General features: G+C 40.5%; 1 long non-coding RNA gene across 1 annotated transcript in view; it reads right to left on the reverse strand.

Moving 5' to 3' along the window:
* Positions 1-13,392, reverse strand: part of LOC110360336 (uncharacterized) — a 29,404-nt gene that overhangs the window by 7,067 nt on the left and 8,945 nt on the right. The window contains exons 3-5 of the long non-coding RNA XR_010465792.1: positions 10,460-10,582; positions 5,649-5,790; positions 1-2,255 (exon numbers count right to left, since the gene is read on the reverse strand). The exon at positions 1-2,255 is cut by the window's left edge and continues 1,368 nt beyond it. This is a non-coding gene — a long non-coding RNA (uncharacterized LOC110360336). The remainder of the gene's footprint in view (positions 2,256-5,648; positions 5,791-10,459; positions 10,583-13,392) is intronic.

Below are 13,392 nucleotides of genomic sequence, written 5' to 3' on the forward strand. Positions count from 1 at the left end.
GCTAAGAGCTCCGAGACAGCTCCTGCTGGAAAGAGCTGTTGGGAAGCCTGGGGGTGTCAAGTCGGCTAGAAAAATGGCAGGTGACAAGGACAACACTTTTTTTTCTTCTTTTTTTTTTTATGCTACCCGGACCCACATAGCTTAGTTAAAAAGACAAATTGCAGCACTATGTTTCTTCTACAGGGAAGGGGAATATATCAGCTTTGAAACGCAACCTTCTGTAAATGCGGTGCTTGTGTAAAAATCATATTGGTAACTGTTGTCTCTTGCAGAGATGACATAAACAAATAAAATTCACTGGTGCTAATGCTCTTAAAGGGAAGAAAAAGAGCACAGTCAATTGTCTTACGTGCTATAGCACTATAGAAATAATATATGTGTATATGTGCATTTATATAAATATATATGCAAAAAATTTAAAGTAGATGTGCATGTCTATACGAAAATTATACAACACATGAATACACAGATTAAGCATGACACTCAGAACTACCATGCAGTATGAGGATAATTTTATCCATACACAGACTGCCTGCAGTGCCACCCAAATGCCCCCACTTCTTCCTGGAAAACAAAAAAAGAGGGAAGAAAATCCCAAATCTTGAAATGTGGCACACATGTTAGAATTTGTATATGCATGAGAGCTGCTGTGTTTCAAAGTCCTTTGGAAACAAAACAAAAGAGAAAAGGAAAAAAACCTTGGCACACTTCAGCATTTTTCTTTTTCAAGACCATATTAACAATATAATAATAATAATGATGATAACAAAAATTAAAAGGGATATGAGAGGAGAAAAGCAAACAAAAACTGGGAGAGCTCAATAGTGGCCAGGGCTCAGGGCTGGAACCCAGGGCCTCTCTACTTCTGCTTCTCCCTGACCTTGAAGACACTTCAACAAACTTCAGCTGCCTCACATATTAAAAACAGTAGATAAAAAAAAAATGCTAGGGTAATAATGCTTCCCTACCTCATCAGACTGTTGCAAGGATTTATTAACACTAGTAAAGCACTTTGAGCATCTTGGTTGTCAAAAGAGCATAGATCATTTTTCCTCCCCACCTTGTGGCGAGTTGTGACTGCCAGGCCTGGGACACTGTCCCCATGGACACGGTGGTGTCGTCACGAGGGACACTGTTGGGGGAGACACCAGAAAGAGGGTGCAACATGGGGGAGCAACAGCTACTGCAGCTGCCAAGAAGATGTACAGGAGCAAAATCTAACTTCCCTTGAAGGTCAAGTTAAGATGTATCATCATATTAACAGGCAAAATGTCTCTTTAAAAATACTAAAACTCATTCCACTAATTGGCAAGTACACTGTACCTTCCTTGCTGTGTGTTGCCTCTGATACGACAGTTACCATAGTAACTGTTTATTTCTATCAAATTATAAAATAAACACATTTGAAGAAAACCAAGATTTTTTTTTTCCTAATAAGTTTCTGCCCAGAGTCCCTTATCCCTTTATTTTACATTTTTTCTGTTTAACTTGTCCATAAGTAAGCATTATTTCCTTTTTTGGTTTATTAGTTATACTAATACCCAAGGCAATCAAACACATACTGCGTGTTACAACAAAACCATAAAATGAATAATTACAGTGCACTTCAGAAGCAAAAAATATATAAAGGGTGAGTGCCATGAGGACGGAGCCAGGCTCTTCTCGGTGGCCAACAATGATAGGACAAGGGGTAATGGGATCAAGCTGGAACACAAGAGGTTCCGCTTAAATTTGAGAAAAAACTTCTTCTCAGTGAGGGTGACAGACACTGGAACAGGCTGCCCAGGGAGGTTGTGGAGTCTCCTTCTCTGGAGACATTCAAAACCCGCCTGGACATGTTCCTGTGTGACCTCACCTAGGCGTTCCTGCTCCAGCAGGGGGATTGGACTAGATGAACTTTTGAGGTCCCTTCCAATCCCAAACATACTGTGATACTGTGAAAAGCCACTTGCTGCATTTCTGGGAGACCCTGCACTGCAGGAATGGGAGCAAAGGGCTGGAGGAGGGCGGTGGCAGGTCCTATTGCCTTCAGGCATGGCCTGAAGGAGCAGCGGTGGCCCACAGTAGATCTGAACACTGCAGATGGAGCTGGGACACTCATCAGGACAAGCTGTTCATGCCCACTAAACTTTACGCTTGGTTCTCCCAAGGCTGTGTCCATAATTTACTGCAGTTCCAGGGTTCCTGTACTCTGCAGACACCGTGGACTGCAAGGTAGAGGGTGCTGCCTCCATTCCGCATTGTCACTGCTGTTGCTGAAGGAAATAAAAAACATTTAGGTTAGATTTTGTGCTCAAGTAAAACAAGAAACCCAGACTAGGAGAGGGCATGGACCCTGCAAGGTGATGATGCCTGTGCCACCCAGGCAGCCCCCTGTGCCCACAGCGAGGGGCTCCAAAACAAGGCTGGGGGGTGAACACAGCAGAGGAAATGATGGCAAAAGGAAATAAACCATGAGAGATTTCTATGACAATTTCACAGCTTTTAAACAGGGAATTATAACGTTTACGTATGGATTTTTTTCCCCACCAAATGTACACAGGAAATTCCTCCTGACTTTTGTCAATGTGCTGGTGCAGGCAGGAGTTAGAAGAGGCCCGAGTGGGGCCATTTTGTCCACAAAAGCAAGAAAAGCCATTTACCTATACACTATTATGCACTTTCCCATCCACAAGTCACACAGGTACTTATATCCTTGCCTGTCTGGGATCTTCTCCTGCACCTTCGTATGAGCCCAACAACTGAAAGTCTCCTCCACCTACAGCTGTAAGTGCCCAGGTAGGAATATCCAATTCCCAAGGAGAGCTGCCTTAAAGACAGACCAAAGAAAGAATGACAATGTGAACTGTACAATTTATTGTCCTGTGAGTTAATAAAGGGCTGTGGCCTAATTAAACCACTGCTTTTCCACCTTGCCATTCTTCTTGTGTGGCTGAGCAAATTAATTCTGGCCGTACTTGGAGACTGCACGCTTGCTGCATTAACTTTGCCTGAAGTTCTCGTTTACAGAGTAGATGGGATTATTTTATAAGCAAACGTTAATGTAAATGGACACCTGCTGCCCTTGAAACATTACTTTCCAGAACTGTTTGGTAAACAGTCTTTCATTCTTTAACACAGAAGTTAGTTACACCATGGCATTGACTGAATCAAACAACAAATAAGATTTAAGTCTATCCAATATTTTTAGGGAGAACGCCTATGTCAAACAGATTAAATGCCTTGGCACTGGTTCCAGTGTAGGACTTTGTGTTCAGCAGCTGGCATTTCAAGTCTCAACATTTCCAGTACATTAACCTGGCTGCGGAAGGGGTTTAGAGTAACTACTTGGGACGTCCAGGCAATCTTTCAATGCAAAACTGTGACTGTTGTCTGCACTGGGACCGAACTCTCTGTAAAGCCTGACCAAGTTTGTTACTTTCGCACACACATTTAATTTTACAGTCAAGGAGTCTCATTCAGCCAAAGTACCTGCCACAAAGTGCATAACAGAAATAGCATAAATATTTGCTGGATTAGGCCTTGTCTTTATAAATATGCTACCAGTGTAGTCTGAGTTCCGGCAATAAATCTGTATATAAATTGACCCCTGCACCTCAGCTTGACTTCAATATCTTCTAATCCCTCTTCACAAAACAAATTGCATCAACCATGCCCACATTTATCCAACTACAGTTCACATTGTTTTCGTTCCTTCTCATAAGTTCTTCCTACAGATTAAATGCTGATGCACTGAAGTAACTGCTCTTGGCTGAAGTGGGCAGGTGTAATTTGATTAGTATAGATTCTGGAATTGGTAAGTACTGTATCACTATCCTCCCTAGAAAATAGGTGACATGTCATGGGATATTAAGTATGGCCATTTAATGTAAAAACTCAGATAATACATGAGTTAAATGGAGAAAATGAGAGAAAGCTTTTAAGCATTCTCCCAAGACAGATTGCAGAATAATATTATTGTACACGCAAGTAGTGCTGATTGACACAGTCAGAAGGCCATTATACTAGTACGGTATAAAATCATTACTGCAAAAAGCATTTCAGAGCTGCAGAGTGATAGTACCAACATATAATGAATTATCAATAAAGAAGTGGTGATTCAGTTACATTACATATGAATAGAAAGCTTCCTGTTATATAATTTAAACCTGCCAGCCTGACAAGTGACTTGAATATTCAATTCCTTCTCCAGGTGTATGAATCATTCTTTCAACTTTACCAGAGACTGTAGTTCTGTAGGGTGGGCCAGAAACTGAGCTACAGCAAGCAGTGATTTTAAAGAAATGTTGGCTGAGCAGATATCAGCAAGGCAGCCTCTGGTAGGGATCTATTCAAACTCTCAATGAAACTGGAATTAAGTAAATATTTCTTCTTGTTTATGGCAAATAAACACAGATCACAGTCTTTCAGCAAGTCAATGCCAGCAGTATTTTATGGTTTTCATTTTGTCTTACTGTAAAGTCCTTGAAGTTTATACCGTCACAAGCTACCATTAATGACAAAGCCCTGATCACAAAAAAAACCCCAACGCTATCAGTATCAAATCCCTCTGTTTTTAAGGCTGTGCTCCCGAGGAGGCTCATCTCAGACCTCGCTCCTGTACGAAGCATCTCTGCAGCCAACTCCAGCGTGTTTGTTAAGTGTTGCAACATGATCCCATGGGAGGATTAGGACCTTTGGGAAAATTACAGGAGTCACCTTTTCCTTTTAAATTATTATTTAGTATTTGCAGCGTTAACATAATGCCTAAGTCAAAGAGAACTGTGCTGGAAGCTTAAGAGTAATTAACTTTAAAATATGGGGAAACAGGAGGATTCAGTTTGAATGCCCTCAGTGCTGGAACCGAAGTTGCAATCAACAAACAAGAAAGACTGAGCAGTTGAAAATGATCCAGCTGTGATAAATATGGGTGTAATATTATCCAGTCCATATTCAGAAAATAAGTATATCCACAACACTGGCAAACAAAAGCATTTAAAAGTTGCAAGTAGTTCTAACTTGCCTTCCAGCATTGCTAAGCTCTTGCATGTTTAAGACACATTTTTCAAATAGACTTTTTTTAGTAAATGGAAATGGAGCCTTATAAAAACCCACATGATTTCATAGATACATTCCAATAGTGTAATGCAGTATAATGTAACACTACATATATAATGTATATCCCGGTATTATCAACACTCAAAGAAAACTGACAATATTGATAAAACTGTTCCAGTAAGCTTCTCTTCCAGTTGTTGTCTGGATACACTCATTATAAAGATTTCCTACTCTGTATGTTTGCCTAAATACAATGGCCTGCTATTTCACAAGTCCTCAGCATCTCAGTGCTCCCACTTCAGTTATTTCTGTTTCCTACCTCTGCTTTCTCTCCTCTGTTAAGGATGGTACATCGACAACTGACAGAGGAAACATCTTCTCTTCCTTCATACCTAAAACCTGTTACAAGTCTGCAGCTGAAGACATTTATTTTTACTGCACTGAACACTCCTGGGACTAAAGGCAGCTCACAAATTTAATCACAGGCTGAGAGCTGGTAGTTAGATTGAAACTTGAAAAGGCCTTAAAGGAGGGAACGGAAATGTGGATTACTGCCTCACAACCACTAATTAGTTGATGAAACTTCAAGAAAAGAAGTGGTGGACACTTACGTGAATTTTTGCTGCCTCCAAAGGCCAGTGGTGCACGGGAGGTTTATTTTTCAAGTGGAGCTGTTTAGAGGCAAATCTTCCTTCACACAGCCAAGATTCTGTTGATCACAGGGCCGACTTGTGCCGTTTTAAGGTGCTGGCCCTATCAGTTTTAAATATGAAATAATTCTTGAGACTATTTAAATAACGAAAGATTTGTGAGTGCGTGACCTGGCAGTCAAAAACAACAAAATACTAGCTTTGGTTCTAAAAACAGCTCCTGGGCAAATCACAGTAATCTCAGGCAAACCACTTGAGTTCCCTGCCTCAGCATTCCTAACTTTCAGGCAGAAGTACAGCTGGTTACTCACCCCATGGATGCTGTAAAAATTAATTAGCAAAATGGCTATAAAGCACTGAGGATGAAAAACGTGCTAAGAGCTAAGCGTTATAATTAGTGTTATTTAATGCATCTTTAAAAATCAAATTATATTTTTTTTTCCTTTTCCTTTAATAAAGGAATTACACAATGGCTTTAAGAAATGACAAAGTAATTTGAAGTAAATGACTGCCTGTAAAATTGAAACACACCCTAAAATGTGGTTATTATAGAATAACCACACACCCTGATAGCGAGCACTGCCTGAGCTGGGTATAACCCTAGTAGTGTATTATTAAGTGCAGGAGGATCAGCAATTATAAAAGGGAGAGCGAGTGCTGATGTGTGTTAAGTACATGTTACCTCTTTGGCATCAGCAGATTTGGTGCATCCATTCCTGGCAACGAAAAGCTTGCTGGGCAAATTCAACTTGTGGCACATAGGGATTAATAAGGGTACAGCTAATACAAGAAATGTTTAGACATGAAACAAGAAATTTAGGACACGGGGCTTAAGGTGCACTGCATAATTGCCAACACCGTAAAAGAAAGAAAAGAACTGATTTTGCATTTATGAGAAGCAGAAAGTTCTACCCCACTCATCCCTTTACTTATCAGAGTTCCCTATCTGTAAGTGATGGGGATTCCCTATGGGTCAGTGAAGCTGTGGGGAAAAGAATTGCTTTCCTCATCTTTACTCTGAAACAATAAACACATTTCCTAAAACATCCACAGCAAGTGCTGAGAGCAAGTGTGCTCAAAGTTTTGCAACAGCAGCAGCCTGAAAACAGCCAAAGGGATTTGCTCAGTCCTGACTCCTGAGCCCGGCACAGCCAGCAGAACCCGTCTGCAGCCCACAAAAAGCCTCCTGCATCAAAACTGCATCCGTTTGTTCTATAAAATAGGACAAATCATATCACAGAATGGGTGGGGTTGGAAGCGACCTCTGGAGATCATCTAGTCCAACCCACCCGCAGGTTCACCTGTATAGAGATATATTTACATATATCTTTTAGTATTTGATTTCTTTTTGAAATGTACCTTGTGGAAAAAAAAAAAAAAGTTTCAAAACATTTCTTGTGAAAAATTCCAAAATCCCACTAAAATACATTCTGAAATTACATTATATATTCCTTCTAGACATATCTTAGGGAAGTTGGAGGCCAGGAAAAAAAAAGTACTCAAAACCAAACAGCTAAAAGAATAAAATAAAAATAGGGAGAAAAGTCACCAATTTTAAATGACTGTTCTTAAACCACATGCTTCCTCAATTCAACAGCGCTGATTGTATTCTCTATTCAGCAACCAACTGTATGTCACAGATTCCTCATTCTCCCAGGGAAAATGGAAATGTCACTTGCTGTTCCACAGCCTGCAATATTGTCCTAGCCCAGTACATCCCAGCAGATGCAGCAGCACAGGTATCCAGGTCCCACATCCAGCACCCGGGACCAGTCCTGCCCCTCCACGCAGGGCTCTCCAAAGCACGGGATTTACCTGGGAAGTTTCTCACCCTTAGCTGTGATTTATTTTCAGGGAAATTAAACCTTATATTCAAATATTGGCTTTCATTAAATCACTTTAAATTGTATTTAAATAATTCTCAATCTCCTCTTTAATTAAACGTACTAAGGACCAATTTCCATCTTTTACTCAAGAAAGCTTGACTTTGCCAAGGTCCTAAGACCCGTAACACACTAATGAGAGTATTCTGTGATTTTGATTCCCTCTCCTGGCTTTGCTTACAAGCCCTGATTTCTGGAGAAGTGAAAAATCAGCTCCTACAAGGTCTCACACTTTAATCACTTCAGGTTAACATGACACCCTAATAAGAAATGTCCCTTTCCTTTCCATCTCACGATTTGCTCTACTCCACCTGCCAGTTCAAGGCTCTTGTAGGATCAGTCATTGACCTTACACTCCCGTTACTTCCACCTCCTTTTCTTATTTTGAAAAATCAAATTAATTTTGTTAGAGACAGAATTTAAGTTTGCTTAAAACACTAAGTAGATATTATGTATTTATTTCCCTTGGTGATTCTCACCTAGTTCAACCATTGTCTTCAAGGTTTCTGTTTAATTAAGAATAATATGCTTTTAAAGGTTCATTTAGTTAGTTTTGCATCTATTGCATTTGAATTGCAATAATTAATAAGAACCAAAAAGCGTCACTATGAGACAACACAAAGCTGCCGGAATGAGGTTTCAGTAAAAAAACCAAAGGTTCAAAACCACTGTTTAGGAAAGACCAAAGCTATTAATGAAACTGGGCAGTTTAACAAACAACTGTTTTTTTGCAGGTTCAGTTCTACAGAGGAGCTTCTTAGTTTAAAACAAATGACCTGAAGTTGGGGAAAAAAAAAGACAATAGTTTAGAAATGAAAAAATAAATAAAAAAGAAATAAACTATTTCATGATGAGCTGATATCTCACTTGTAACTTCTACATCTCTTCTGCACTTTCACACAGACACAGTGTGAAAACTGGGGAACCTAATGTGGGGCTCTCCTGCTTTCACAGAAATCCTCCAGTTTCTCCCCTGTTCAGCTTCCGCTAATCTGGTGAAATCAGAATTGTAGCTCCATTTCCTGCACTGCTTCTTCCTTATTTCAGCTCCCTGCTGTTTGTTTCTAGGATATTCTCATCCCTGCTGGGTGTACATTTTACTCTCTTCAAGAAGAGCCCTGATCGTGTTTCTTTTTCTCACACTATCTCTTACTGGCGCTTGCTATGGGAATCTACCAGCCAGCGGTGAAACCCCAGGGCTTAGAGCATCTGGACAGTTATCATGAATGGATATAATCACTTCAGCAGCTCATGTTAACAGTGAGGGATTCGTTGGTTTTACTCCTTCACACTTTCTTGGATCTTAAGAGAAGAATGAGATTGAAAAGAAGCATATTTTGTGCCTATAAAATGGTGTGTAGTTAACAGTAGTGTCTACAAGGAGAACCCTCCTGAACTAAAAATAAAAAAACCTGCATTTGTCAAAAATATTTTTGTTTATTCTCCAGGCTAAATGGATTGTGCCAAGAGACACTGAGAGGCTGGCGGCTCATCCCACTGCCAGGTCAGGAATGGACCCATTGTCTTTTCCTGCCTCTGCCAGACAAGATGCCACAACCTGTGCAAGTAAGAGCTGCCACATACACTCCTCCAAAATATAATACAGGTGAAGTCTGCAACCAGCCCAACAGTGGCTCCTAAAGGGGAGGCTGCTGGGCCTCGCAGTTAAGAGTATTTATTATTCATTAGGCTCCAAAAATGGACAGACTGACTTTCCAAAGCTGTAAGGGCAAACACATTGCCAACCTCATTCCTCAAAACCAGAAGAGATGGGTGGGACAAGACTGAAGAGTTCAACGGGCAGGGATCGCTCTGTGGCTGTGGGAACAATGCTCCCTGCTGCCAAATTACTACACGGCTGCACAGCCAGATGCCTCCCAGTGTAGTTGTTACTAATTCCTACCTCAGTCTCATTAACTAATTTTCTCATCTCCACCCAGAAAGGAACTTCTTTTTCCTTGTGGCCCAACACACAACAGAGGCTGTCTCTAATCCAGCTCTTCTGCTAAAATCTGTGAGAGCGCTGTCCCAGGGTCAGAGGTGGCCACCCAGCTAAGAGAGGAGATTATTTGGTTAATCACATATTGTTCCTACGCTTTTGAATCAACATCCCTTGAGGGGACAGAGGTTTTACCTGGGTGAGCAGCTCACGTCTTTGCCTCTAAGCCACTGAACCCACCTGCTCTGCTTGGGGAACGCTTACCTCCGTGGTCACTAGTTGTTCTCCATTTCCAAACACACCAGAGCAATCCCCAGCAGCGCCAACCCAAAGCTCGCAAAGCCAGCAAGATTTCTACACAGGTGTAAGGCCTCTCTTTGCTCAGGAACGCCTAATATGCTCCTTGTTCTGGAAAACTCCCCCAGGCAGCTACACGCTCGTGAAAAAGCCGAGTTGCCTCTGGGGCGATGTGCTCCTGGGCCTTGGATGTGTCTGCAAGCGCTTTGGAGGAGGAAGAAAGGCTTGTCACTGATCCCAGCGCAGCTGGCAGGGCTGCAGCCAAGCTGCGAACGAGCTCCAAATTAGTCCAACATTTAAATGCTCTCTTCTAAAGATAAATGCCAACTAAGCCTCTCAGTAGCTTTTCCTAAGGAATGGGAAGTGTCTCTAAGAATAACTGTGGCTGCTGCGGAGCTGTTGGGGTTCATGAGAGCCGCTTGACATCACGCCAGGAAGCTCCGCACTGCACCGTGATACTTTTAGAAGAGGTGACTTCACTGCCGTGCTGGTCACCATCACTGCATCGTACTCAGAGAGCCCTCTGTAACTCACACGGTTGGAGCCACGTCTGCCTCCTTCCTAGAGGTATTAAAATTCCCCCTAAAGCCCCAGCTACAGGAGCACTTTGTTGTGATGGTGCTTTATGCTTTAACCTCATTATAACAACTTACCTTAGAAAAGTGGCGCTGTGACAGCTGGGTCTGGATGAATGGTTCTCCCCATCCCAACACCAATGGGCAGCAGTCAGGGGCACTCGGGTTTTGGTAGAACAGAAGAAAATGACCAGAAACATCCTAACAAGAGGAAACAAAATGAGAATGTAATCCATGTAATCCAGTCCTCAAGTGACTGTGATTGTTAACTGCGTTTTTTTTTTTTAGAGGAACTGCAAAACTAAGCTTAAATAGAAAATATTGAAGTACTGAGTGACAAAAAGCTCAGGTTCATCACTGAAATAAATGCAGAATGTATATAACCCTCTGTACAGATATACAGCTTTTTCCTCATACATTTTCCCCCGTATACATTTGATTGATGTTTATGTGCTTCCAAAAAAACAAAACAAAACAAAAACAAAACCAACAAACACAACCAAACCAACCAATCAACCAGCAAAATGCAATTCTAGGAGCAATGTTTAAAGTATATGGTTTATATACCTGAAAATGTTTGTTTTGACTTCCTCTGAGACAAAAATGAAAACTTCCAAGAATTGTTGCCACACCAAATAACCTGTTCCGACTCAAGTTGTACCTCTAAAATAGTTTTTTCAGTGCAAACAAAATGATGTCATATTGACTGAGGGAAGAACAAAACTTGGCTGTTTAATTTGGAAGATTGCTAAAAGTGATACATTTAACTCTTCTTGTCTAACAATGAAATGTTTTTATAGTTCACAATACCTAACACCCTCGTTCACATAAAACAAGTCATCCTGAGTTCCTGTTGAACTGACACACATCCTATTCTTTTTCTGTGTATATTGCAACATTAGAAAAGAAAAAATAAAAATGTATCAAAATAAAATTCAATTTTCATGCAACTGTATGAAATGTCTTTAGCATTTTATAGCATTCAAAGAAGCAGATTAGAAAGCTACACAGAATACTTAAGAACCCAAATGCTTCAGGTATATCATGGGCATCTCCAGCCAATACACTTCCGTCTCCAATGTTATTTTGCTCTGTTAGTGGTGCACAGGTTGCTCCTCCCATTGTTTTCGTTTGAATCTTACTTTCGTTTTCATCTTACTTTCATTTTCCCTGTCCTCCCCCTTCCCTACTTCTCTTTTTCTCCTCTTTTGTCAGTTTGGGTGTTGTTTTTTTCCCCTTAACCTTCTGCTCCTTCTGCATGGCTTACTGCTGTCCTCCAAGGTCCCTTATTGTCATCCCCCCATGCTTTGTTTATACTGCAGCCTCCTGAAGGACAACAGGTATGTACAAGGCCCAGTTCCTGAGTGGGGCTTCCATATGCAACACACCCTCTCACCCACATATTTCATTACATTACAAAATGTGTTGGTCATTTGAAATGGGAACACTGTTGATAAGAAAAGTCATTCTTATAGATTGTCCTCTGCAGAATGTCAGAAAAGGTTTGAGACCTCTCCACGTTAGCACCCCATGGGCTGATCAGATGTGTACTGTGTGGAAATGGCAGTACAGAAGCAGAAGGGCTGTGATGGAAAGCCAAGCCAAAGCCAAGCCAAATAATTATTATTTTGAATCTGCAGGAGCAGCTATCTTCTTCTTCAGGAAGATCTAAAGTGAAATAATAATGACAAACGCACATTTGAAAAATACTGAAAGCATATAATCAAAGTGTACAATTTAAAAACATTACCTGTTTAGACTACTAAGGGAAAAACATGCTGAAAAAATCTGCTTCATAAAGACAGAATAAACTTGCATAATGTTGCCCCTAGAAACAAACAAACCTAAAGCAGAGTATTAGAAATGACAAGTTGTTAACGTTGTAGTTAACCAGTAGTTAACATTAACATTTTTTAACTAGCACTAACATGAGTTCCACTAAACATGCACATAGTCAAGGACAAGTATGAGAACACCAGAAGTTTCAGTTCAGTAGACTTCCTTGCCATTGTACTCCACATCTTTCTAGCCATGGCCAGAAGGATCTGTTTGAAAGAGAAAGATTAGTTTAGTTCTAAAAAGTTATTCAATCATTTCCCTTTCCACTTCCATTGTAAACTTCAGCTTTTTCCTGAGCCTGCAAACATCAACAGGAAGCTCATACACTCATGCAAGTAGGAAGGGCTGCATGATAATATATCTTCACTACATAAATGATAGGGACACAGTCTTAGTTTAAACGGACCACCCAAATAATTTTGGGATTATTAAAATCTGGGGTGTTTACTGATAAAATTTTTATTAAGTAGAGATAATGCACATTCAGTTTAAAATTGCGCAGATCCTTTTTTTCAAAAGGCTATAGAAGTAGGAACCTGTGCACTCTCTTCCACTTCAGCCAATTGCGTCTTCAGGGAAGTACGTTGACTTCATTTGGACAGGCAAAACAGTACACCGATCAACGGCTTGGCATGGTTTTCCTGATGTTAACACCTGCTAGGATATTAACAACTTGAAGATAACTGGTGCTCCGAGAAACTAAGTGTGTAAGTAAAAGATTCAACTGAAGACCACAAATTTAAAGAGCTGCCATTTGAAAAGGTGCCAGAGGTAAATCACCACTTACTCTACAAATAAGAGTGTCACACGTTTCATTCAATAAGGCAATCAAGATGATTAGGGAGTGTAGGAAAGGCTCATTAATGGCTGTGGTAGACATTGAGTCAGCCTTTCATTTATATCCAGTGCATCCGGACAGTTTTCATTTATTGCGTTTTTAATTTAAAGAAGTGAAATTTATGTGGACAGACACACCCCCATGTATTGTACAACTTGTTCTTGCTTAAAAGCTGTCACTAGCTTTATTGAAGTGGTACTGGCAAAAACTAACGCACGCACAGAAAAAAGTAGAAAAAAGAAAAAAAACCTTCACAATGTGTATGCTTCTGCTAGATAGCTCCTTTAGGTCCTTAATAACAGGCTAAGAATTTAGCTGGGGATTTTATTCTTAA

This window comes from Columba livia, chromosome 13 (assembly GCF_036013475.1).
Source record: "Columba livia isolate bColLiv1 breed racing homer chromosome 13, bColLiv1.pat.W.v2, whole genome shotgun sequence".
NCBI classification, from domain to species: domain Eukaryota; kingdom Metazoa; phylum Chordata; class Aves; order Columbiformes; family Columbidae; genus Columba; species Columba livia.